The 24,385-nt window shown below is 42.6% G+C and overlaps 1 protein-coding gene across 1 annotated transcript in view; it reads left to right on the forward strand.

The window, feature by feature from the left end:
* Positions 1-24,385, forward strand: part of LOC107128627 (small ribosomal subunit protein uS14-like) — a 108,512-nt gene that overhangs the window by 35,515 nt on the left and 48,612 nt on the right. Inside the window, exon 2 of the mRNA XM_074023496.1 lies at positions 12,474-12,539. The gene's annotated coding sequence lies outside the window, so the exon portion shown is untranslated. The remainder of the gene's footprint in view (positions 1-12,473; positions 12,540-24,385) is intronic.

Genomic DNA, 24,385 nt, shown 5'->3' on the forward strand with positions numbered 1-24,385 from the left:
TCATGTACAAAAGGCTAGCACGATTTCTTTCACTGAGTGGATGCCTTGCTTATTAATTCAAGGAACATCACTTAATCCAACTTAAAGAGACCTATATCCTTTAAGTACATATGGAAACAGAAGCGGCACATATCAAGACAATATTTTCAGACAAGGCGATGCTGGTTTGAGCAGATGTAACAAGGGTGAGAACCCTGGCTGATTTTTTTTTGTGGGTGGCTCCAGTAGAGCTGTTGGTGACCCATCTTGCTTTCAGGGTGCTGCTTATTATCTTTTGCCTCTCTAAAATAAGTGTGTTCACTGTATTTTCCTACATCTGTTTTAGTCTTGTATGTTTAATTTGTATAGGGCAGATAATGTATTTCTTTAGTGCTTATGTTGAAAGAAAGTGCACCTGATAATTTGTAGTCACTTCATGGACACCAGATCCTGATGGGATGGTAACATTGTGGACGTCAATCTGAGCCTGTTCCTATAAGTGTATTGCCTTCAGTGGTTCCTTACAGGATTAGTGCTTTTGGTATATGGGAAAAATGTAAGCCAGTGAGGACTGAATGGAAATAGTTGCCAAGGATGCTCCCTCATGACTACATGTCAAAATAACCACATCTTATGAAACCCCCCTCCCTTTGATTTGGGCTTGTGTATGGCTCAGTTTGATCAATATAATGTCATAGAAGTGACACTGTCCACCTTTCAAAGCCAGGTCCTATGATGCCTTGCACCTTCTTCCTGAGCCTTTTGGAAGGCTTTCTTTGGTGGCAGCCAATCATCATTCCTTAAGTCCAAGAACCATGAGACTCTTATGATTTGAGGGAATTCAAGGCATGAATGGGGAAGTGACGTAGGAAAGGAGATAATCAGCCAGCCCGTAGGTGTTCACCCAGCCCTCGTGTTGAGTCAGACATGAGTGAAGCATCCTCTGGAATCCCAAACTAAAAGACACTTCAGAAAACAGGACTTTCACCACATGATCTACTACCCACATGAGTCCAGTTAACCAAGAAAGATCAGAGTAAATGATTTCTCTAAGCCAACATGTGTTGGGAGATTTGCTGTGCTGCAATGCCTAATGAAACAGCAGCAAAGCAAGGTCGGCTTACTGTGTCCATGTGTATGAATTGTGTCCATCCCAAAAATAAACTACATATTTTCTGATCTAAAACCATGACCACTTGTTTTTAAACAGAAATCCCAGGATTCTGCCACATACTTTGGAAAAATCTCGCAATTATTATTATTATTTTTTAGTTTTTTTAAAAATTATACTTTAGTTCTGGGTTACATGTGCAGAATGTGCAGTTTCGTTACATAGATATACACGTGCCATGGTGGTTTGCTGCACCCATCAACCTGTCACCTACATTAGGTATTTCTCCTAATGTTATCCCTCCCCTAGCCCCTACCCCCAAACAGGCCCCGGTGTGTGATGTTCCCTTCCCTGTGTCCATGTGTTCTCGCTGTTCAACTCCCACTTATGAGTGAGAACATGTGGTGTTTGGTTTTCTGATCTTCTGATAGTTTGCAGAGAATGATGGTCTCCAACTTCATCCATGTCCCTGCAAAGGACATAAACTCATCCTTTATTATGGCTGCATAGTATTCCATGGTGTATATGTGCCACATTTTCTTAATCCAGCCTATCATTGATTGACTTTTGGGTGGGTTCCAAGTCTTTGCTATTGTGAATAGTGCCGCAATAAACACACGTGTGCATGTGTCTTCATCGCAGAATGATTTATAATCCTTTGGATATATGCCCAGTAATGGGATTGCTGAGTCAAATGGTATTTCTAGTTCTAGATCCATGAGCAATTGCCACACTGTCTTCCACAATTGGGGTTCCTTAAGAGAAATCTTTGGACTCCTGTGATTCTCTAACTATTGCTTGGATTGAAATTTTCATGTGAGAAATCTGTCTTTTTGTAAAGCTCCTGCATGGCAGCCTGTACAGAGCCAGGCACCATGTTAACACACAATGAATATCCTGAAAATAATGGAAAGAATTAGGAAATTCCACGAGATGGTTCTTAAGTTACAAAATTTCTCCCCAAAGCCATGAGGTACATCTGTGTGGCTGTAAACAGCTACCTAACATTTTGGTGCAGTGAGTCATCTGAGATAGGGTAAAGATTTTGTCTCAGATTCTCTGATGTCAACAACGTGCTGTTGAAGGATGCTGTACCTAATGTCTTCTCAGGCATTCCGGGGACCTGGTCATTCACTCACGGAGTCACAGGAAGGTTTATCCTATTTGATTTCTGGATGCCTCCCATAAAGTTCCTCAGGGCCTCTTGGGGATGACCATTTCCTCTTTCCCTCTTAAAGCAAGAACCAAATTCTGGGAAGTTTGGTAATGTTTTAATGACTAACTGCAGGGAAAAGGGTGACGAGAGATCATGCTGTTAGCAGGCTCTGGGGATCCTATGGTCACATGGAAAGAGGGATTCCTCAACAATGAGGTGTGTGGTCATCTCCCTCAATTGCAGACAGACATTGAGATCAGGGAAACATCTTCCCACACTTGCACAGTCTTCACAGAACATGGTGGAAGTGGATGGGCAAAGATGTAATGGTGTTGGCCATTTATTATTACCTACAAGAGGAAAAATGCCTCAGAAAGACAGTATGCCACCAAACAAACTTTCAGCCTTCTCTCCACTCTCGCCTAGTACCTACAACATCCCCTGAGAAAACTACTAGTTATGTAACTGAACCCAAGATTCACAGTTCTGTTAAGATTAACAATTTGAGAGACAGCTCACATTATTTCTAGTGTTTCCTCTCATTCCTCCAGCAAGGCTGTACCACTCTGTGTCACATTGTCTATGTTTGCTCAGCTTCCCATCTAGCGTAGAAAATCCCCATGGCTAGTCACTGTTTCATGAACTTGAATCCCTGCATCTTGTACAGGGATTCAAATAGGATTAACACTGATTATGTTCATTGAATGCATATATATCAGTTCCATGAACTATAACTGCCATTCCCTGCTGATGGCCCCGTTTCTCTTTGGAGTTGCCTAGATCTGGGCTGATGGTGGCCAAGAATAAAACTCAAGTGTTGGAGAGGTAGAACCGGACAAGTGTTGCAAAACATAGGCTATCATTCTGAACAGTTTCTAAGCATAGAAAGAGATCCCTCACTGGAATCTGAATAAAATGTGAATCTTTTGCCCTACTCATAAGAAAGGGCCAGAACATTTGTACATATTCTTCATTACTGAGGCTACAAAGTAACCTTCTATGTGTCAATTTGTTAAATTTAAAATGCACACATTTTCGAATCAGTTATTTCATTTCTTTGTGGTTATCTTTCAATATAAGTAAGGGAGGTGGATAAAACAAAAGAATTGACTAGAAGTCTTAATACAGCACCATTAGTGAGAGCAAAATATTGGAAATAACCTCAAGGCCCTTCAAAAGAGTGAAGATCAATAATTTTGGGTAATCCTTACAATGCAATATTATGCGTTCTTTAAAAACTGAGGAAGCACCATTAATAGATGATATCTTCAATATATATTATTTGACAACAAATCAACTCAGTTTTAAAGGTGTAATGTGTAGAGCAATGTATACTAGGATTTTCTTAAAAACAAATGAAATTATAGATCTATATGCTTCTATAAGCAACGATTTCCTATGGAAGGAGAGCAGAGCAGGGGTAATGCTCTCAGGAATAAGATTGGGTCCAGGAGTGAGACAAAGACTTAATTTTTCATTAACTAAACAATTTTATTCTTATGAATATTGTATTCATTCAGTGAAGTGAAAATTTAAATAGCAGCATAATTAGAAATGAATACAGTGGGAAAAGACAGAGGAGATTCTTCACCTTGGGGGAAATGCCAGATGAGCTGATACTGATCACGGTCAGATTTTGGAAAAGAGCTGAGGATGGCAGTGCGAGCAGAGGGTGCTCTGTGATAAAAAGCCTGGGGCAAGAGTAGTTATGAGAAATGGGTCCTGAAAAACTATTGGGCCAGGCCAGGGAGAGCTGCCTCCTGCTCTGAGAACCCATGGAGGCTGGATACCAGGAGCTCCTGGGCACTCACCGGGTATTCATTGTCCAGCACCAAGACGCTCAGATCAAATGGTTTGCCGTCCTCAAAGAACACATTGCAGCATTTCCCCTCACACTTCCAGGCCCCACACACGTGGCTGTCAATGACCAAACAATGGCCAAAGTGCACTCAGAAATGGAAGGCGATGTCTGAGTTCTCATTCATCCCAGTGTAGAATTCCACCTGCAGCTCTGGGTCACTGCTGAGAGCAAAGCACACAGAGTGTTGGGCAGACCCCTCCCTTGTGGGGCACACACTCAACACACACACAAATCCCTTCCTTCCTTTCCTCAAAGCAGAAGAAAGCCTCCCTGGTCTCGCTGGTGATACTGCAGGCCTGGTCCCTGTGGGGCTGTCTTAGCTCCTCATACATCCCCCAGGTGAGGAGAGGCTCTGCCCCTCACAAGGTGGAAAGTGAGCCACAGTCACTTACCTGGGCCTATGCCTTGTCCATTCCCTGAAAATTCTATGCCTCTTGATAAAGAGCCACAGCCCTAACCCCTGACTGTTCTCCTCCCCTAGGCTGCATGATTGACCGACAGTTCATCCACTGCAGGTCTCATGCCTGGTGCTGGAGGGTCTCCAGAACCTGCACCTGTATGGTGCCTCCATCCTGCCAACTAGACATTTCCACATCACTCACATGAGACCACCTCCTGAGTAAATATTCTCCTTTCTTTTCCACCCCTGTGCCATACAGTACTCACATGAAAGGGAGGATCAGTGTCCCTCTGATTTTCACGCAAGAACCAATGGACAAGGACACAGGCCTTCTGTGTGGCACCTGCTAGGGGATTGAGAGTGGGTGAAAGGGGCTGGGCCAGGTTCAGCTTCCTCTTTGGTGACAGATTCCCATGATGCAGAAAATTAGGGATCAACAGGCAAACTGTGAGGACTTCCCTCTTTCACCCTATCACAGTCAGAACTCCATATTCCTAAAGACACTAGGGTCTCATAGTTAGGAGCTAGGATTCAGGAGCCAGGCTGCCTGGACTGCAGTCCTGATTCTGCCTCTTACTGGCAATGCCATTGTAGATCCATTACTTGAACTCTGCCTAATTTAGTTTCCCGGGTACAAAGAGAATTATTTAAAACTCTTTTTTCCTCTACTTTACTTTTTACTTTTTTGTCTTTATTAGTAATTCTTACTTTGAAGGGTTCCCATAGTCTGGATTCTTCTTTTCCACTCTGCCAGGGAAGAGATATCTACAGATCATACATTCTGCTCTCGTGAATGCTCACAAATGAGTCCTTGGTAACTCCCAGTCCCCAAGATCCCCACCAGTTCTGCCATCCAGGATCCACATTGACATATATGAGAAGATACATGGGTGCTTCAGCAGAGGTCCTGATGTGTGAGGAGGGAACTTCACATGGACAGAAGGCCACGTGCATGTTCCCAGTTCAACACCTAGTCACATCCCAGCACACACACAACCACAGTCAAACAGAGCCACACCACTCACTGAGTCACACATGTCTGCTCACTGTCCGTATAAAGATGCTCATGCATTGGTCTGGGTGTGCTCACACACATACTCACATCACAGAGAGGAAGACAAAACACAGTCACCCTCTTACACTCAGGCACGTCCCAGCCATCCTGGTGGGCTCTCCACCTTTTACCTAAAGTAACATCATCTCAGCAGAGCTGACTCTTATCAGACACTATCACACCCTCACAGAGGGTTACACTGGTCCAGGATTCACACCCGACATCCCACAAACATCTCAGACACCATAGCCCCAGGGTCTCTTCCACACACCCCCAATCTCAGTAAAGCATTCACAATAGAAACTCATATTTTCATCTCATAAAATCTCCCTTTTTCCACATTCTTTCATGTGACTTCAGATTACTGAAGGCTGTGCCTTTTTAACTCACAGGTAGTGGTGACATTTTTGCTTCCGTGGGTTGGCTCTTCTGAATTGTGTCCAGGCTTCCATGTGAATCCCTTGGAGTTGCAGCATTGAATGGTCCCTGTCAGCTCTGCCCTCTGGCTTCATTCCTGATTCCAAAGCCCTCTCAGCAAGAATTCGCCACAGGGTGAGAAGGGGTAAGGTGTCGGAAACAGACTCAGTCACAACCACACTTGTTTGCAAGCCTGTGTCTATGATGCAGCAGAAATGACAGTGGGGGAGGCACCAGGGAGAAGAAGGGGTCACCAGGGAAACGCACAGATAAGGACGATGGAGTGAGAATGAGGGATTGTAAAGTCCAGCCTCCATGCCTCTCATTAAGCCTTCTCTCCACTGTGCAGAATCTACCAAGAAGGTGTGCATTTTCCTAATTTGTGCAATGGTAAAAATAGTGAGGATTCTGGTGGAAATTATTGGCAATGGAAGGTAACCCTTCTCTTTGCCTATAGAGGTTCTGGGAGAACACTGGCCTTGATCCTAAGCAGGACCTATGGAGGGAGGTAGAGAAAGCCCCTGTGTCCCCCTGATCCCACATTGGTCCCCTTGGCTCTGCTAGGTGAGGCCGGTTCCCATCTGCCTCTCACACAGCTGGGCTCTTAACTCCACCCTTTTCTTTTCTGAGTGTCCATGGGTATCAAAATTGGAGAAAGTTGAGATTCTTGTCTAGTTCTTGATTTGTGTGTTCCTTATTTCCAGACTGTGTGAGGACAGGAGCAGGTACAGGTGATTGGACTTCAGTCACAATGCAGTCTTCTTCAACTGGTGTGGAGGACTCAAGTTCTCTGTTCATGACGAAGGGAAACATCCTTAAAACATATATTAGAACTTAAAGATCAGGTGAATTAGAATTCCCTTTCTCCCTTGCTTCTTTCTCCCTCTTACTTCATTTTTCTGTTCAGTTTTATTGCCAGTGAATTTAAACCATTGATAGAAAAAATGTATCCCAGTTGCCAAAGAGATGTATATTATGATGAGTAACCTTTCTGAGGACCTGTCATAATGTTTTCCACAGCAGTCACACCATCTTACACTCCAAACAGCAATGTTCCAGGGTTCCAGTTTATCCACACCCTCACACTTGTTAGTTGTCATTTTTTAAGTAATAGCCATCCTAATGAATGTGAAGTGGTATCTTGTGGTGCTTTTGACTTTCATTTCCCTAATGACTCATGATGTTGGGTATATTTTCTTGTGCATATTGGTCATTTGCCTGTCGTTTATTTTTAATTTTTGTGGGTACATAGTAAGTGAATATATTTATGGGGTACGTAAGATATGATACAAGCATGCAAATCATCACATCGTGGAGAATGGGGCAACCATCCCCTCAAGCATTTATCCTTTCTGTTGCAAGCAATCCAATGATAGTTGTTTGGGTGTTTCAAAATGTAAAACTAAATGACTACTGGGTAAATAACAAAATTAGGCAGAAATAAATAAGTTCTTTGAAACCAATGAGAACAAAAACACCCCATACCAGAATCTCTGGGACACAGCTAAAGCAGTGTTCAGAGCGAAATTTATAGCACTAAATGCCCACAGGAGAAAGTCGGAAAGACCGAAAATCGACCCCCTAACATCAAAATTAAAAGAACTAGAGAAGCAAGGGCAAACAAATTCAAAAGCTAGCAGAAGACAAGATATAACTAAGATCAGAGCAGAACTGAAGGAGATAGAGACACAAAAAACCCTTCAAAAAATCAACTAATCCAGGAGCTGTTTTTTTGAAAGGATTAACAAAATAGACCACTAGCCAGACAAATAAAGAAAAAAACAGAAAAGAAACAAATAGACACAATAAAAAAATGACAAAGGGGATATCACCACTGACCCCACAGATATACACACTACCATCAGGGAATACTATAAACACCTCTATGCAAATAAACTAGAAAATCTAGAAGAAATGGATAAATTCCTGGGCACATACACCCTCCCAGGACTAAACCAAGAAGAAGTCGAATCCCTGAAAAGATGAATAACAAGTTCGGAAGTTGAGGCGGTAATTAATAGCCTACCAACCAAAAAATGTCCAGGACCGGATGAATTCACAGCCAAATTCTACCAGAGTCACAAAGAGGAGTTGGTGCCATTCCTTCTGAAAGTATCCCAAACAATAGAAGAACAAGTACTCCTCCCTAACTCATTTTATGAGGCCAGCACCATCCTGATACCAAAACCTCGCAGAGACACAACAACAACAAAAAACAAAAAGAAAAAAAAAAAGAAAATTTCAGGCCATTATCCCTGAAGAACATCGATGCTCAAATCCTCAATAAAATACTGGCAAACTGAATCCAGCAGCACATCAAAAAGCTTATCCACTATGATCAAGTTGGCTTCATCCCTGGGATGTAAGGCTGGTTCGACATACACAAATCAATAAACGTAATCCATCACATAAAGAGAACCAATGACAAAACCCACATGATTATCTCAATAGATGCAGAAAAGACCTTTGATAAAATTCAACACTCTTTCATGCTAAAAACTCACAATAAACTAGATACTGATGAAGGTATCTCAAAATAATAAGAGCTATTCATGACAAACTCACAGCCAATATCATACTGACTGGGCAAAAGCTGGAAACATTCCCTTTGAAAACCAGCACAAGACAAGAATGCCCTTTCTCACCACTCCTATTCAACATAGTATTGGAACTTCTGGCCAGGGCAATCAGGCAAGAGAAAGAAATACATTGTATTCAAATAGGAAGAGAGGAAGTCAAATTGTCTGACTCCATTCTATGGTTCTTGCTCTCTCCTGTTTCTTCAAATTTCATATCATTCATTAGGGTTTACGTGAAAAAATAGAATATTTGATAAATATTAATTCCTCCAAAGAAAATATTTTTTTTTTGCCTACCCAAATTTAACCCAAGCCAATCTAAACTTCAAACCTGAACCAAACAAAAAGGAGAAAAACAAAAGAAAACCTCAAAAACATTTCTTTCAAGCTAGCTTTCCTTTCATTAGGAAAGTAAGTTCTCCAATTCCACAATACCATTCCAGGTACTCATTACAACTGCTGCCTTTATTGCATCAGGAGTTTGCCTCAACATTGCTTTAGGGCATATGAGGTCATTTTTCACTCCCTTGTTGTCGTTTACCCAGTATATGGGGGTTGTAATGTTTATCTCACTCCTTGGATGATTTCTGAAGACACAAGGTCTTGCTATGCTGCCCAGGCTGGCTATGAACTCCTGGAATCAAGTGATCCTCCTGCCTCAGCCTCTGAAGTGGTTGGGACTACAGGCCCACGCCACTGTGCCGGGCTGGGCATGTAAATTTGAAGTGAATGATTAAACATGCATCTAGTTGAAAACATGGCAGACCAGTAACAGAAAAGCTACAATGTGTTTTTGAAACTATAAAGTGAATGGTTTCTTGGAAAAATTGTGAGTTTGAATATCCGTTGTTGAAATCAGAATAAACTATATTTCACTTGCATATTCTTAAAATGAATTATTACATTTTCAGAAGTCAGTGTTATATAGAAATACCATTTTGCAATGTTAATCTGTGTGAATCTTTGGAGAAAGTGGTTTCATTATAGGTGCATAATGCACTCTCAATATTTTAAACAAATTGTTCACTCTTCCATTTAAGGTAAAACAGTTTCTTGTATAAAATGACTGGATGCATATAAAGAAATTATGTTGTCTTGTGCTTTTAACCCAATTTCAGTAATTACTATATCTCATGTTTATAATAGTTTTGTTAGATGAGAGGACCAAATGAAAGTATTTTATGTTTTCTCATAACTTTAGATTTTTATCATTGCGTAAATTATTTTGTTTTTAGCATTTCCTAACATGAATGCTTAATCATTTTTAAGTACACATAATTTCTTCTGTGCCATTTAAATAAAATATTTTATAACTTAAAAAAAATAAACCAAACCAAACAAAAACAAAAACAAAACGAAAAAAACCAACATTCCCAATAGGGAGGAAAGCAGTTCCAGTAAACCACCCTAACTAAAACCCCAATAGCTCAGGAAATGAATGAAAAAGAAGCCAATTTTTTTTTTTTTTTTGAGATGGAGTCTTGCTCTGCCGCCCAGGCTGGAGTACAGTGGCCGGATCTCAGCTCACTGCAAGCTCCGCCTCCCAGGTTTACGCCATTCTCCTGCCTCAGCCTCCCGAGTAGCTGGGACTACAGGCACCTGCCACCTCGCCCGGCTAGTTTTTTTTTTTTTGTATATTTAGTAGAGACGGGGTTTCACCGTGTTAGCCAGGATGGTCTTGATATCCTGACCTCGTGATCCGCCCGTCTCGGCCTCCCAAAGTGCTGGGATTACAGGCTTGAGCCACCGCGCCCGGCCAAGAAGCCAATTTTTAAACGCATTTTAAGAGACCTATGAAAAACCAGGGCCAAACCTCTGTTACTCTAAACTGTCTATAATGAACCAAAAGCCAGGTAAGAATTTTGTAGCCTTTATGGAAAGGCCAAGAGAGGCACTAATAGAGTACACCTCCTTATCCCCTAATTCAGTGGAGGAACAGCTCATTCTGAAAAAGAAGTTTATTATACAGGTAGTTCCCAATATTAAAAGAAAACTACAAAAGCAAGCTATAGGACCAAATAGCACCTCAGAGAGCCTCCTGAAGGTGGCGACTTTTTTCTTGTGTAATAGGGACCAGGAAGAGTCCCCAAAAAGGGGAAAATTTCCGGAGAACACCAGAGACTTCAGCAGCAGCTTTGCAAGCTTGTAAAGTCCAGAATTCCCAAAGTGCATCCGCTAGTTGCTATCGGCATGGCAGACCACGGCATTTTTAAAACAAATACCCAGGCAGCAAGATGAAGCAACCTCAACCCTGTCCAGGCTGTGGCAAAAACCACTGGAAACAGAACTGCCCCCAGAGGCAGAGGTTCAGCAGGACTGATGGATCCGAGGGCTTCAACCTTAGCTCCAGGGGCTCAAGTTGCCAGTATAGCACAGGATCCCCGGATAATTCTGGAAATTAAAGGTAGGAAAGTAAACCTCCTTCTAAACACTAGAGCCCATCTCTCTCTTCTCTCTAATCCAGGCCTCCCTTTTAAGATAGCACAACTGTAAGATACATCTCAGGAAAACCTCGAATCCAATAGTCGTCTCAACCTTAGTTGTAGTTAGAAAGACTTATTTACACATGCTTCCGAGTCATTGTCATAATAGCTTTACTAGTCAGAAAAGCCTCCAAGTTAACCCTAGGAAATAATTCAACTGTTTACAGCCCACATAATGTGGCAGGATCACTGTCCTCTAAGGGGAGCTCTTAGCTAGCAAACAGCCGGTAAAGCAAGAAGTAGATAAGGCAGGATAAGCAGTAGTCACTCTCCCTAAACACAAGCCCTCAATTAGCTGAGCTAATACCTCTTACAAGAGCACTTAAGTTAAGCAAGGAAATAGTAGCTAACATTTCTACTAACTCCAAGTGTGCTTTCCTAATTTTCCATGCTCATGCTGCCATTTAAAAGAAAAGGCATTTTCTTACCACTAATGAATCTCCCATAAAACATCACCGGGAAGTTAACAGGTTACTATCCTTACATTTTCTTACACATGAAATAGCAGGGATGCATCGTAGGGAACGTCAAAAGAGAACAAATAAGGTAGCCAAAGGAAATAAATTAGCGGATCAGCCAGCTAATCCAGAGGCAAGGAAGCCTCAAGGCATTAACACAACTAGCAAAAGCTCAAAGAAATAAAACCACCTCTATTTAACCCAGGAAATTTAGTCTTTCTTTTTCCTTCAGCCAAGCTGGGAAGGGACTTACATTGTTTTTATTTCAACCCTGTTGGAAGTAAAATTTACAGGAATCAACTCCTGAATACATCTCACTCAAGTCAAAGCCTAAAAAGCTGAGGGAGCAACCCCTGACAGTCCAGAGAATCATCCAGAATATCAATTGTGGAAAAATAAAAAATCATAAGCTAAAAATCACAAAAATTAAGAAACTGACTAAGGGCTACTCATCTTACTCAATCCCACATTTACTTAAACAGATAATATTTGTCATTTCCACACTTTACTCTCAAAATTTGCCACCAAATAATAAAACTTATTTTTAATTCATATTTGCAGGAAATTTTATTGCTACATGAAATTGCAATTGTAACTCTGTAAATCCCCAAAGGGAAATGTTTTACCTTGGGCAAGTAAGGTTTTAAATAATTTTTTTTACTACACCAGTCTTGTGGCAATTGTTACAGTCACGCTACTATTTGCAATAAAACTATACACTGTGGCACCCATAATGTGGAATTCTGGTTGCAAAATTCTAATTCGTGCTCCATGAGAATCTAATGCCAGCTGATCTGTCAGGAGCCCACTCATGGGGTAGTGCTTACCTGCTGCTCACTTCCTGCTGTGTGGCTCCATTCCTAACAGGTCACAGATTGTTACTGGTCTGTGGCTTGGGGGTTGGGGACCCCTGCTCTAGGGTATATCCCTTTCAGGGTTCCAACTAAAAGCCTAACTCTCTCTCTCACTTGGCAGGCACCAACGTACAATTTTTGTATCTTCAGATCCACAAGACTGATAGAAGTTCTACTCTGCCACCACGTAAGAATCAACATCTAATTTACAGTACTATTTTAATTTTCCCAGTTGTATAAAAGCATGTCCTTTAGAGCTGTTTTAAAATCCATCACTTAATCAGGTTTCATGTACTTTGTTGCTATGCTTCTTTAGTCTGTTTTAAACCAGAACATTCTCCCTGCCTTGTTATGACATTTTTGACGCCTTTTGAATTTGTCATATATGATGCTCCAAAAATGAAAATGAGCTTGGTGTGTATGAGAAATTGAAAGGAGGTCAGTATATCAGACTTTTCTTGTACCACATGATATCCTTTCAGCCCCACCTCTTCATCCAGCCATTACTAAGTTGACCAGATCTAGAGAGTTTTTCACTAGCTTCATGCGGGTGCACACTGACAGTGCCTTTCCTTAGTATCTATCTTTCCAGTACCTTCCTCTTTCCAGCACTGGGCTTCTTTGAGATGGTGGAATACGACCCTTGCAGAAATACTCTCAGCAGCTATGCATCTGCAAACCAAAATCATGGGAGACTTAATGCCAATAGGATGACTTTTTAACAACTGGGGATGGGGACAGATGGATTAATACTTCCTTTCATCTTCTGGGCACACAGTACTAAGAAATATTTCATATTTGGTGGAGAAGGCTGGAAACAAACTTTAGGCCAGAAAAAGCCATAGAAAGAAGCTGGATCCTTATTATGAGAACCTGTATCTCTTATTGGGCAGATTACAATAAAAATCCATTGCTGATAACTGATGTGGTGATTACCCATGGCATACTTAGTATCACAATTACTAAGAATAGTCACCTGTGCTTTATGGGCAGAAAGTGCTGAGAGAAGGTGAAGGACTCCAGTAGCTGTGGCACTGGAATGGTAGGGGTACGATGGTAATCATAGGATTGTGGATGTACTTGTTTTGGTTTTAACTGCATTGGAATTCTTTTTTAAAAAAGAAAAAAGGGCCGGGCGCAGTGGCTCACGCCTGTAATCCCAGCACTTTGGGAGGCCACGGTGGGTGGATCACAAGGTCGAGAGATCGAGACCATCCTGGCCAACATGGTGAAACCCCATCTCTACTAAAAAATACAAAAATTAGTTAGGCATGGTGGCATGTGCCTGTAGTCCCAGCTACTCGGGAAGCTGAGGCAGGAGAATGACTTGAACCTGGGAGGCGGAGGTTGCAGTGAGCCGAGAGTGTGCCACTACACTCCAGCTTAGCAACAGAGCGAGACTCCATCTCAAAAAAAAAAAAAAAAAAAAAGAAAAAAGAATGAAAGAAAGAAGGAAAGAAAAAGAGGGACACATTAACGCCCACCAACTACCAATTCAAGGCACATTTGGAACACTAGATGTTCCTGGTGATAGCATTTAAAGAAACCCTCACATCCTGCAAGCACAGGGAAGAGAGTGCTGAAACTCATATGGAGAATCTAATTTCAAAAAACGTGGCATACCTGCAAAGGAAAATGACTGCATGGTCCCAACAACTCCCAGATGTCAAAGTTAATTTTGTGATAGTGAAACTACAGTAATCAGAATACATTGATATTGGCTTAAAAATAAACGTATAGACCATTGGAACAGAATTGAGAGTCCAGAAATAAACCTAAACATCCACTGTAAATTGACTTCAACAAGGGTACCAAGACCATTCAATGTGGGAAGGAACTGTCTCTTGAATAAATGATTTTTGGTTTTGTTGGGGTTTTTTTGTTTGTTTGTTTTTAAGTTTTATTTTAAGCTTTATGTTCAGGGGTACATGTGCAGGATGTGTAAGCTTGTTATACAGGTAAACCTGTCGTGGAGTTTTGTTGTACTGAATATATACATGTAAAAGAATGAAGCTGGACCCTCACCTTATACCATATACAAAAATTAACTCAAAATGTGTACCCGGTACATTTCATTGCGACTGGACAGTGGGTGCACCCCACGGAAGGCGAGCCGAAGCAGGGTGGGACATCACTTCACGTGGGAAGTGCAAGGGGTTGGGGAATTATCCCCTCTACCCAAGGGAAGCAGTGAGGGACTGTGCCTGAGGAATGCAGAGCTCCAGCCCAGATTCTGCACTTTTCCCAGTCTTCGCAACCTGCCGACAAGGAGATTCCCTCTGATACCTACACCACCAGGGCCCTGGGTTTCAAGCACAGAAGCAGAAGTGTTTTTTTTTTTTTTTCCCATACCCCAGTGGTGCCTGGAATGCCAGTGAGACAGAACCATTCACTCCCCTGGAAAGGGGGCTGAAGCCAGGGAGCCAGACTCACTGGGAAAGGAGGCTGAAGCCAGGGAGCCAAGTGGTCTAGTTTGGCGGGTCTTACCCCCATGGAGCCCAGCAAACTAAGATCCACTGGCTTGAAATTCTCCCAGCCAGCAAAACAGTCGGGGCGTCTGCCATTGCTGAGGCTTGAGTAGGTAGTTTTCCCCTGATAGGGTAAGGTCACCGGGAATTTCTAAAGGGGCAGAGCCCACCACAGCTCAGCAAGGCCACTGCAGAAGGGTATCTCTGAAAAAAAAGGCAGCAGCCCCAGGCAAGGATTTATAGATAAAACCCCCATCTCCCTTGGACAGAGCACCTGGGAGAAGGGGCGGCTGTGGGTGCAGCTTTAGCAGACTTAAACGACCCTGCCTGATGGCTCTGAAGAGAGAAGCAGACCTCCCAGCACAGCATTCAAGCTCTGCCAAGGGTCAGACTGCCTACTCAAGTGGGTCCCTGACCCCTGTGCCTCCTGACTGGGAGACACCTCTCAGTGACACCTCATACAGGAGACCTCTGGATGACATCTAGCAAGGGTCCTGCTAGGACGAAGCATCCAGACGAAAGAACAGGCAAAAATCTTTGCTGTTCTGCAACCTCCACTGGTGATACCCAGGCAAACAGGCTCTGGAGTGGACATCCAGCAAACTCCAGCAGACCTGCACCAGAGGGGACTGACTGTTAGAGGCCCCACCTGAAGGTCACCAACATCAGAGACCAAGGTAGATAAATCCGCGAAGATGGAGAAAAACCAGCGCAAAAAGGTTGAAAATTCAAAATACCAGAACGCCTCTTCTCCTCCAAAGGATCACAACTCCTCGCCAGCAAGAGAACAAAACTCGTCGGAGAACGAGTTTGACGAGTTGACAGAAGTAGGCTTCAGAAGGTGGGTAATAGCAAACTCCTCCGAGCTAAAGGCGCATGTTCTAACCCAATGTAATGAAGCTAAGGACCTTGAAAAAAGGCTAGATAATTGCTAACTAGAATAACCAGTTTAGAGAAGAACATAGATGACCTGATAGAGCTGAAAAACACAGCATAAGAACTTTGTGAAGCATAAACAAGTATTAATAGCTGAATCGATCGAGTGGAAGAAAGGATATCAGCAATTGAAGATCAAGTTTATGAAATGAAGTGAGAAGAGAAGATTGCAGAAAAAGAATGAAAAGGAGCGAACAAAGCCTCCAAAAATTTGGGATCATGTGAAAAGACCAAATCTACATTTGATTGATGTACCTGAAAAGTGTTGAGGAGAATGGAACCAAGTTGGAAAACACTCTTTAGGATATTATGGAGGAGAATTTCCCCAACTTAGCAAGACAGGCCAACATTCAAATTCAGGAAATACAGATAACATCACAATGAAACTCCTCAAGAAGAGTAACCCCAAGACACATAGTCGTCAGATTCACCAAGGTTGAAATGAAGGAAAAAATGTTAAGGACAGCCAGAGAGAAAGGCTGGGTTACTCACAAAGGGAAGCCCATCAGACTAACAGTGGATTTCTTGTCAGAAACCCTACAAGCCAGAAAAGAGTGGGTGCCAATATTCAACATTCTTAAATAGAAGAATTTTCAACCCAGAATTTCATATCCAGCCAAACTACACTTCATAAGTGAAGGAGAAATAAAATCTTTTACAGACAAGCAAAAGCTGAGAGATTTTGGCACCACCAGGCCTGCCTTACAAGAGCTCATGAAAGAAGTATTAAGCATGGAAAGAATAACCAGTACCAGCCACTGCAAAAACATACCAAATTGTAAAGACCATTGACACTATGAAGAAACTACATCAACCAATGGGCAAAATAACCAGCTGGCATCATAATGACAGGATCAAATTAATGCATAACAATATTAACCTGAAATGTAAATGAGCTAAATGTCCCAATTAAAAGACACAGAGAGGTGAATTGGATTAAGAGCCAAGACCCATCAGTATTCAGGAGACCCATCTCACCTGCAAAGACACACATAGGCCCAAAATAAAGGGATGGAGGAATATTTAACAAGCAAATGGAAAGAAAAAAAAAAGAAGTGGGAGTTGCAATCCTGGTCTCTGATAAAACAGACTTTAAGCCAACAAAGATCAAAAGAGACAAAGAAGAGCATTACATAATGATAAAGGGATCAACGCAACAAGAAGAGCTAACTATCCTAAATATATATGCACCCAATACAGGAGTACCCAGATTCATAAAGCAAGTCCTTAGAGACTTACAAAGAGACTTAGACTCCCACACAATAATAGTGGGAGACTTTAACACCCCACTGTCAATATTAGGCAGATCAACGAGACAGAAAGTTAACAAGGATATCCAGGATTTGAACTCAGCTCTGCACCAAGCGGACCTAACAGACATCTACAGAACTCTCCACCCCAAATCAATAGAATATACATTCTTCTCAGCACCTCATTGCCCTTATTCTAAAACTGACCACATAGTTGGAAGTAAAGCACTCCTCAGCAAATGTAAAAGAACAGAAATTATAATAAACTGTCTTTCAGACCACAGTGCAATCAAACTAGAACTCAGGATTAAGAAACTCACTCAAAACAGCTCAACTACCTGGAAACTGAACAACCTGCTCCTGAATGACTACGGGGTACATAATAAAATGAAGGCAGAAATAAAGATGTTATTTGAAACCAGTGAGAACAAAGACACAACATACCAGAATCTCTGGGACACATTTAAAGCAGTGTGTAGAAGGAAATTTATAGCACTAAATGGTCACAAGGGAAAGCAGGAAAGATCTAAAATCAACAATCTAACATCAAAATTAAAAGAACTAGAGAAGCAAGAGCAAACACATTCAAAAGCCAGCAGAAGGCAAGAAATAACTAAGATCAGAGCAGAATGGAAGGAGATAGAGACACAAAAAATGCTTCAAAAAATCAATGAATCCAGGAGCTGGTTCTTTGAAAAGATGAACAACATTGATAGACTGGTAGCCAGACTAATAAAGAAGAAAAGAGAGAACAATCAGATGGATGCAATAAAAAATGATAAAGGGGATATCGTCACTGATCCCACAGAAATACAAACTACCATCAGAGGATACTATAAACACCTCTATGCAAATAAACTAGAAAATCTAGAAGAAATGGATAAATTCCTGGACACATACATCTTCCCAAGACTGAACCAGGAAGAAGTTGAATCCCTGAATAGACCAATCACAGGTTCTGTAATTGAGGCAATAATTAATAGCCTACCAATCAAAAAAAGTCCAGGACCAGACGGATTCACAGCTGAATTCTACCAGAGGTACAAGGAGAAGCTGGTACCATTCCTTCTGAAACCATTCCAATCAATAGAAAAAGAAGGAATGCTCCCTAATTCATTTTTTTTTTTTTTTTTTTTTTTTGAGACGGAGTCTCGCTCTGTCGCCCAGGCTGGAGTGCAGTGGCCAGATCTCAGCTCACTGCAAGCTCCGCCTCCCGGGTTCCCGCCATTCTCCTGCCTCAGCCTCCCGAGTAGCTGGGACCACAGGCGCCGCCACCTCGCCCAGCTAATTTTTTGTGTTTTTAGTAGAGACGGGGTTTCGCCGTGTTAGCCAGGATGGTCTCGATCTCCTGACCTTGTGATCCGCCCGTCTCGGCCTCCCAAAGTGCTGGGGTTACAGGCTTGAACCACCGCGCCCGGCCTCCCTAATTCATTTTATGAGGCCAACATCATCCTGATACCAAAGCCTGGCAGAGACACAACAACAAAAAAAAGAGAATTTTAAACCAATATCCCTCATGAACATGGATGCAAAAATCCTCAATAAAATATTGGCAAACTAAATCCAGCAGCCCATCAAAAAGCCTATCCACCATGATCAAGTTGGCTTCATCCCTGGGTTGCAAGGCTGGTTCAACATATGCAAATCAATAAATGTAATCCAGCATATAAACAGAACCAAAGACAAAAACCACATGATTATCTCAATAGATGCAGAAAAGGTCTTTGACAAAATTCAACAATGCTTCATGCTAAAAACTCTCAATAAACTAGGTATTGATGGGACATATCTCAAAATAATAAGAGCTATTTATGACAAACCCACAGCCAATATCATACTGAATGGACAAAAACTGGAAGCATTCCCTTTGAAAACTGGCACACCCGGCCGGGCGCAGTAGCTCAAGCCTGTAATCCCAGCACTTTGGGAGGCCGAGACGGGTGGATCACGAGGTCAGGAGATCGAGACCATCCTGGCTAACACGGTGAAACCTCGTCTCTACTAAGAAATACAAAAAACTAGCTGGGCGAGGTGGCGGGTGCCTGTAGTCCCAGCTACTCGGGAGGCTGAGGCCGGAGAATGGCGTGAACCCGGGAGGCGGAGCTTGCAGTGAGCTGAGATCTGGCCACTGCACTCCAGCCTGGGCTACAGAGAGAGACTCCGTCTCAAAAAAAAAAAAAAAAAAAAAAAGAAAACTGGCACACCCTGTATTGGGTGCATATATGTTTAGGATAGTCAGCTCTTCTTGTTGAATTGATCCCTTTACCATTATGTAATGGCCTTCTTTGTCTCTTTTGATCTTTGTTGGTTTAAAGTCTGTTTTATCAGAGACTAGAATTGCAACCCCTGCTTTTTTTTTTGTTTTCCATTTGCTTGATAGATCTTCCTCCATCCCTTTATTTTGAGCCTATGTGTGTCTCTGCACATGAGATGGTCTGCTGAATACAGCAGACTGATGGGTCTTGACTCTTTATCCAATTTGCCAGTTTGTGTCTTTTAATTGGAGCATTTAGCCCATTTACATTTAAGGTTAATATTGTTATGTATGAATTTGATCTTGTCATTATGATGTTAGCTGGTTATTTTGCTCATTAGTTGATGCAGTTTACTCCTAGCATCGATGGGCATTACAATCTGGCATGTTTTTGCAGTGGCTGGTACCAGTTGTTCCTTTCCATGTTTAGTGCTTCCTTCAGGATCTCTGGTAGGGCAGGCCTGGTGGTGACAAAATCTCTCAGCATTTGCTTGTCTGTAAGGGATTTTATTTCTCCTTCACTTATGAAGCTTAGTTTGGCTGGATATGAAATTCTTGGTTGAAAATTCTTTTCTTTAAGAATGTTGAATATTGGCCTCCACTCTCTTGTGGCTTGTAGAGTTTCTGCCAAGAGATCTGCTGTTAGTCTGATGGGCTTCCCTTTGTGGGTAACCCGAGCTGTCTCTCTGGCTGCTCTTAACATTTTTTCCTTCATTTCAACTTTGGTGAATCTGACAATTATGTGTCTTGGAGTTGCTCTTCTTGAGGAATATCTTTGTGGTGTTCTCTGTATTTTCTGAATTTGAATGCTGGCCTGCCTCGCTACACTGGGGATGTTCTCCTGGATAATACCCTGAAGAGAATTTTCCAACTTGGTTCCATTCTCCCCATCACTTTCATGTACACCAGTCAGACGCAGATTTAGTCTTTTCACATAGTCCCATATTTCTTGGAGGCTTTATTCATTTCTTTTTTTTTTTTTTTTTTTTTTTTTTGAGACGGAGTCTTGCTCTGTCGCCCAGGCTGGGGTGCAGTGGCCGGATCTCAGCTCACTGCAAGCTCCACCTCTCGGGTTTACGCCATTCTCCTGCCTCAGCCTCCTGAGTAGCTGGGACTACAGGCGCCCGCCACCTCGCCCAGCTAGTTTTTGTATTTTTTAGTAGAGATGGGGTTTCACCGTGTTAGCCAGGATGGTCTCGATCTCCTGACCTCGTGATCCACCCGTCTCGGCCTCCCAAAGTGCTGGGATTACAGGCTTGAGCCACCGCGCCCGGCCTCATTTCTTTTTTCTCTTTTTTGTCCAAACTTCTCTTCTCACTTCATTTCATTCATTTGATCTTTAATCACTGATACCCTTTCTTCCAGTTGATTGAATCGGTTACTGAAGCTTGTGCATTTGTCATGTAGTTCTTCTGCCATGGTTTTCAGCTCTATGAGGTCATTTAAGGACTTCTCTACATTGGTCATTGTAGTTAGCCATTCATCTAATCTTTTTTCAAGGTTCTTAGCTACTTTGTGTTGGGTTTGAACTTCCTCCTTTGGCTCGGAGAAGTTTGATCATCTGAAGCCTTCTTCTGTCAACTCATCAAAGTCATTCCCCATTCAGCTTTGTTCTGATGCTGGCGAGGAGTTGCGTTCCTTTGGAGGGGGAGAGGTGCTTTGATTTTTAGAATTTTCAGCTTTTCTGCTCTGTTTTTTCCCTATCTTTGTGGCTTTATCTACCTTTGGTCTTTGACGATGGTGACGTACAGATGGGGTTTTAGTGTGGATGTCATTTCTGTTTGTTAGTTTTCCTCCAACAGTCATGACCCTCAGCTGCAGGTCTGTTGGAGTTTGCTTGAGGTCCACTCCAGACCCTGTTTGCCTGGGTATCAGCAGCAGAGGCTGCAAAAGAGTGAATGTTGCTGAACAGCAAATGTTGCTGCCTGATCGTTCCTCTGGAAGCTTCATCTCAGAGGGGTACCCAACCGTGTGAGGTGTCAGTCTGCCCCTGCTGGGTGGTGCCTCCTGGTTAGGCTACTCAGGGGTCAGGGACCCACTTGAGGAGGCAGTCTGTCCATTCTCTGATCTCAAACTCTCTGCTGGGAGAACAACTACTCTCTTCAAAGCTGTCAGACTGGGACATTTAAATCTGCAGAGGTTTTTGCTGCCTTTTGTTTGGCTATGCCCTGTCCCCAGAGGTAGAGTCTACAGAGGCAGGCAGGCCTCCTTGAGCTGTGGTAGGCTCTACCCAGTTCGAGCTTCCCGGCAGCTTTGTTTACCTACTTAAGCCTCAGCGATGGTGGACACCCCTCCCCCAGCCTTGCTGCCACCTTGCAGTTAGATCTCAGACTGCTGTGCTAGCAATGAGGTAGGCCCCGTGGGCGTGGGACCCTCTGAGCCAGGCACGGGATATAATCTCCTGGTGTGCCATTTGTTAAGACCCTTGGAAAAGCGCAGTATTAGGGAGGGAGTGACCTGATATTCTAGGTGCTGTGTGTCACAGTTTCCCTTGGCTAGGAAAGGGAATTCCCTTACCCCTTGTGCTTCCCAGGTGAAGTGATGCCTCACCCTGCTTTGGCTGTCACTTGGTGGGCTGCAACCCACTGTCCTGCACCCACTGTCTGACACATCCCAGTGAGATGAACCCAGTACCTCAGCTGGAAATGCAGAAATCACCTGTCTTCTGTGTTGCTCATGCTGGGATCTGTAGCCTGGAGCTGTTCCTATTCAGCCATCTTAGGAACCCCCCCCCCCCAGTCCCCCAACATCTTGAATCATTTCAGCATTAATTCAAAAGCCCAAAGTCTCATCGGAGACAATGCAAATCCCTTCAACCTATGAGCCTGTAAAATAAAAAACAAGGTAATTACTTCCAAGATACAATGGAGGTGTAAGCAATGGGTAAATACTCTCTTTCCAAAAGGGAAACATCTGCCAAAACAAAGGGGTTCCAAGCCCCTGCATGTCTGAAACCCAGCAGGGCAGTCATTAAATCTTAGAGCTCAAAAATAATCTTTTTTGAGTCCATATCTCACATCCAGGCAACACTGATGCCAAGGGTGGTCTCCCAAGGCCTTGGACAGCTCTGCCTATGTGACTTTGCCAGGTAGAGCTCTCATGGGTGCTTTCACAGGCTAGCATTGAGTGCCTGCAGCTTTTCGCAGCACATAGTGTGAGCTGTCAGTGGATCTACCATTCTGGGGCCTGGAGGATGGTAGTCCTCTTTTCACAGCTCCACTAGGCAGTGCCCCGATGTGGTCTTGTGTGGGGGCTCAACCCTATATTTCTCCTATGTGCTTCCCTAGTACAGGTTCTTTATGAGGTCTCTGCCGCTGCAGTGGATTTGTGCCTCGACATCCAGGCATTTCCATACATCCTCTGAAATTTAGGCAGAGACTCCCAAGCCTCAGATCTTGCCTTCAGTGCACCACAAGCTTAAAAACTCATGGAAGTTTTCAAGGCTTTTGGCCTGCACCCTCTGAAGTAGCAGCTTGAAACATATTTGGCACCCTTTTCGCCATGGCTGAAGCTGGAGCAGTTGCCACTCGGGGAGCAGTGTCCCAAGATGGTGCAGGGCAGTAGGGCCCTGGGTCCAGCCCACAGAACCATTCTTTCCTCCTAGGCCTCTGGGTCTATGATGGGAGGGGCTTCTGTGAAGATCAACAAATGCCTTCAAGGCTTTTGCTATTTTGGTTCTTCTTTATTTACGCAAATGTTTACAGCAAACTTGAAAATTCCTCCCCAGAAAATGAGTTTTTCTTTTCTACCATGTGATCTTGCTACAAATTTTCCAAACTTTTATGCTCTGTTCCCCTTTTAAATGTAAGTTCCAGTTTCAGATCATCTCTTTTCTCCTGCGTATGACCATAAAATGTTAGAAGCTGCCAAGCTACTTTTGAATGCTTTGCTGCTTAGAAATGTCTTCTGTCAGATACCCTTAATCACCTCTCTCAAGTTTGAAGTTCCACAGATCTACAGAGCAGGGGCAAAATGCTGCCAGTCTCTTTGCTAAAGCATGGTAAGAGTGACCCTTATTCCAACTTCCAATAAGTTCTTTATCTCCACCTGAGACCTCCTCAGCCTGGACTTCACTGTCCCTCCTCCAACACTGGGGATTGCAATTTGATGTGAGATTTGGGAGGGGACACAGATCCAAACCATATCAGTGGGGGAAGAACACCATGGTGAATGGTGCTGGGAACACTGACAAGCCACATGTAGAAGAATGAAACTGGATTCTCATCTCATCATATTAAAAAATCAACTCAAGGTGGATCAAAGACTTAAATCTAAGACGTGGAGCCATTCGAATTCAAGAAGATAACATTTGAAAAACTCTTCTAGACACTGGCTTAGGCAAAGAATTCATGACTAAGAACCCAAAAGCAAATGCAACAAAGATAAGTAAATGAGACCTAACTAAACTAAAAATCTTCTGTACAGTAAAAGAAATGATCAGCAGAATAAACAGACCACTCACAGAGTGGGAAAAAAAAAACTTACAAACTATGCATCGACAAAAGACTAATATCCAGAATATACAAAGAACTCAAACAAATCAGCAGAAAAAAAAAACAAAAAACAAACAATCCCATTGACAAATGGGCTAAAGACATGAATAGAGAATTCTCAAGAGAAGATATACAAATGGCCAAACAACACATGAAAAAATGCTCAGCATCACTAATCATTATGGAAATGCAAATCAAAACCACAATGCGATATCACCTCACTCCTGCAAGAATGGTCATAATAAACAACCAACCAATCAACCCACCCACCCACCCATCAACCAACCAACCAACCAAACAAACAAACAAAAAACAGTAGATGTTGGCATGGATGCAGTGATGAGGGAACACTTCTATACTGATGGTGGGAATGTAAATAAGTATAGTTGCTATGGAAAACGGTGTGGAGATTCTTTAAAGAACTAAAAGTAGAACTACAATTTGATCCAGCAATCCCACTACTGGGTATCTACCCAGAGGAAAAGAAGTCAATATTCAAACGGGATCCTTGCACACGCATGTTTATTGTGGCACAATTTATAGTAGCAAAATCATGGAACCAATACAAATGCCCATCAATCAATGAGTGGATAAAGAAACTGTGAGATATCTATCTATCTATATATAGGATT

Source organism: Macaca fascicularis, chromosome 19 (genome assembly GCF_037993035.2).
Source record: "Macaca fascicularis isolate 582-1 chromosome 19, T2T-MFA8v1.1".
Taxonomy (NCBI): domain Eukaryota; kingdom Metazoa; phylum Chordata; class Mammalia; order Primates; family Cercopithecidae; genus Macaca; species Macaca fascicularis.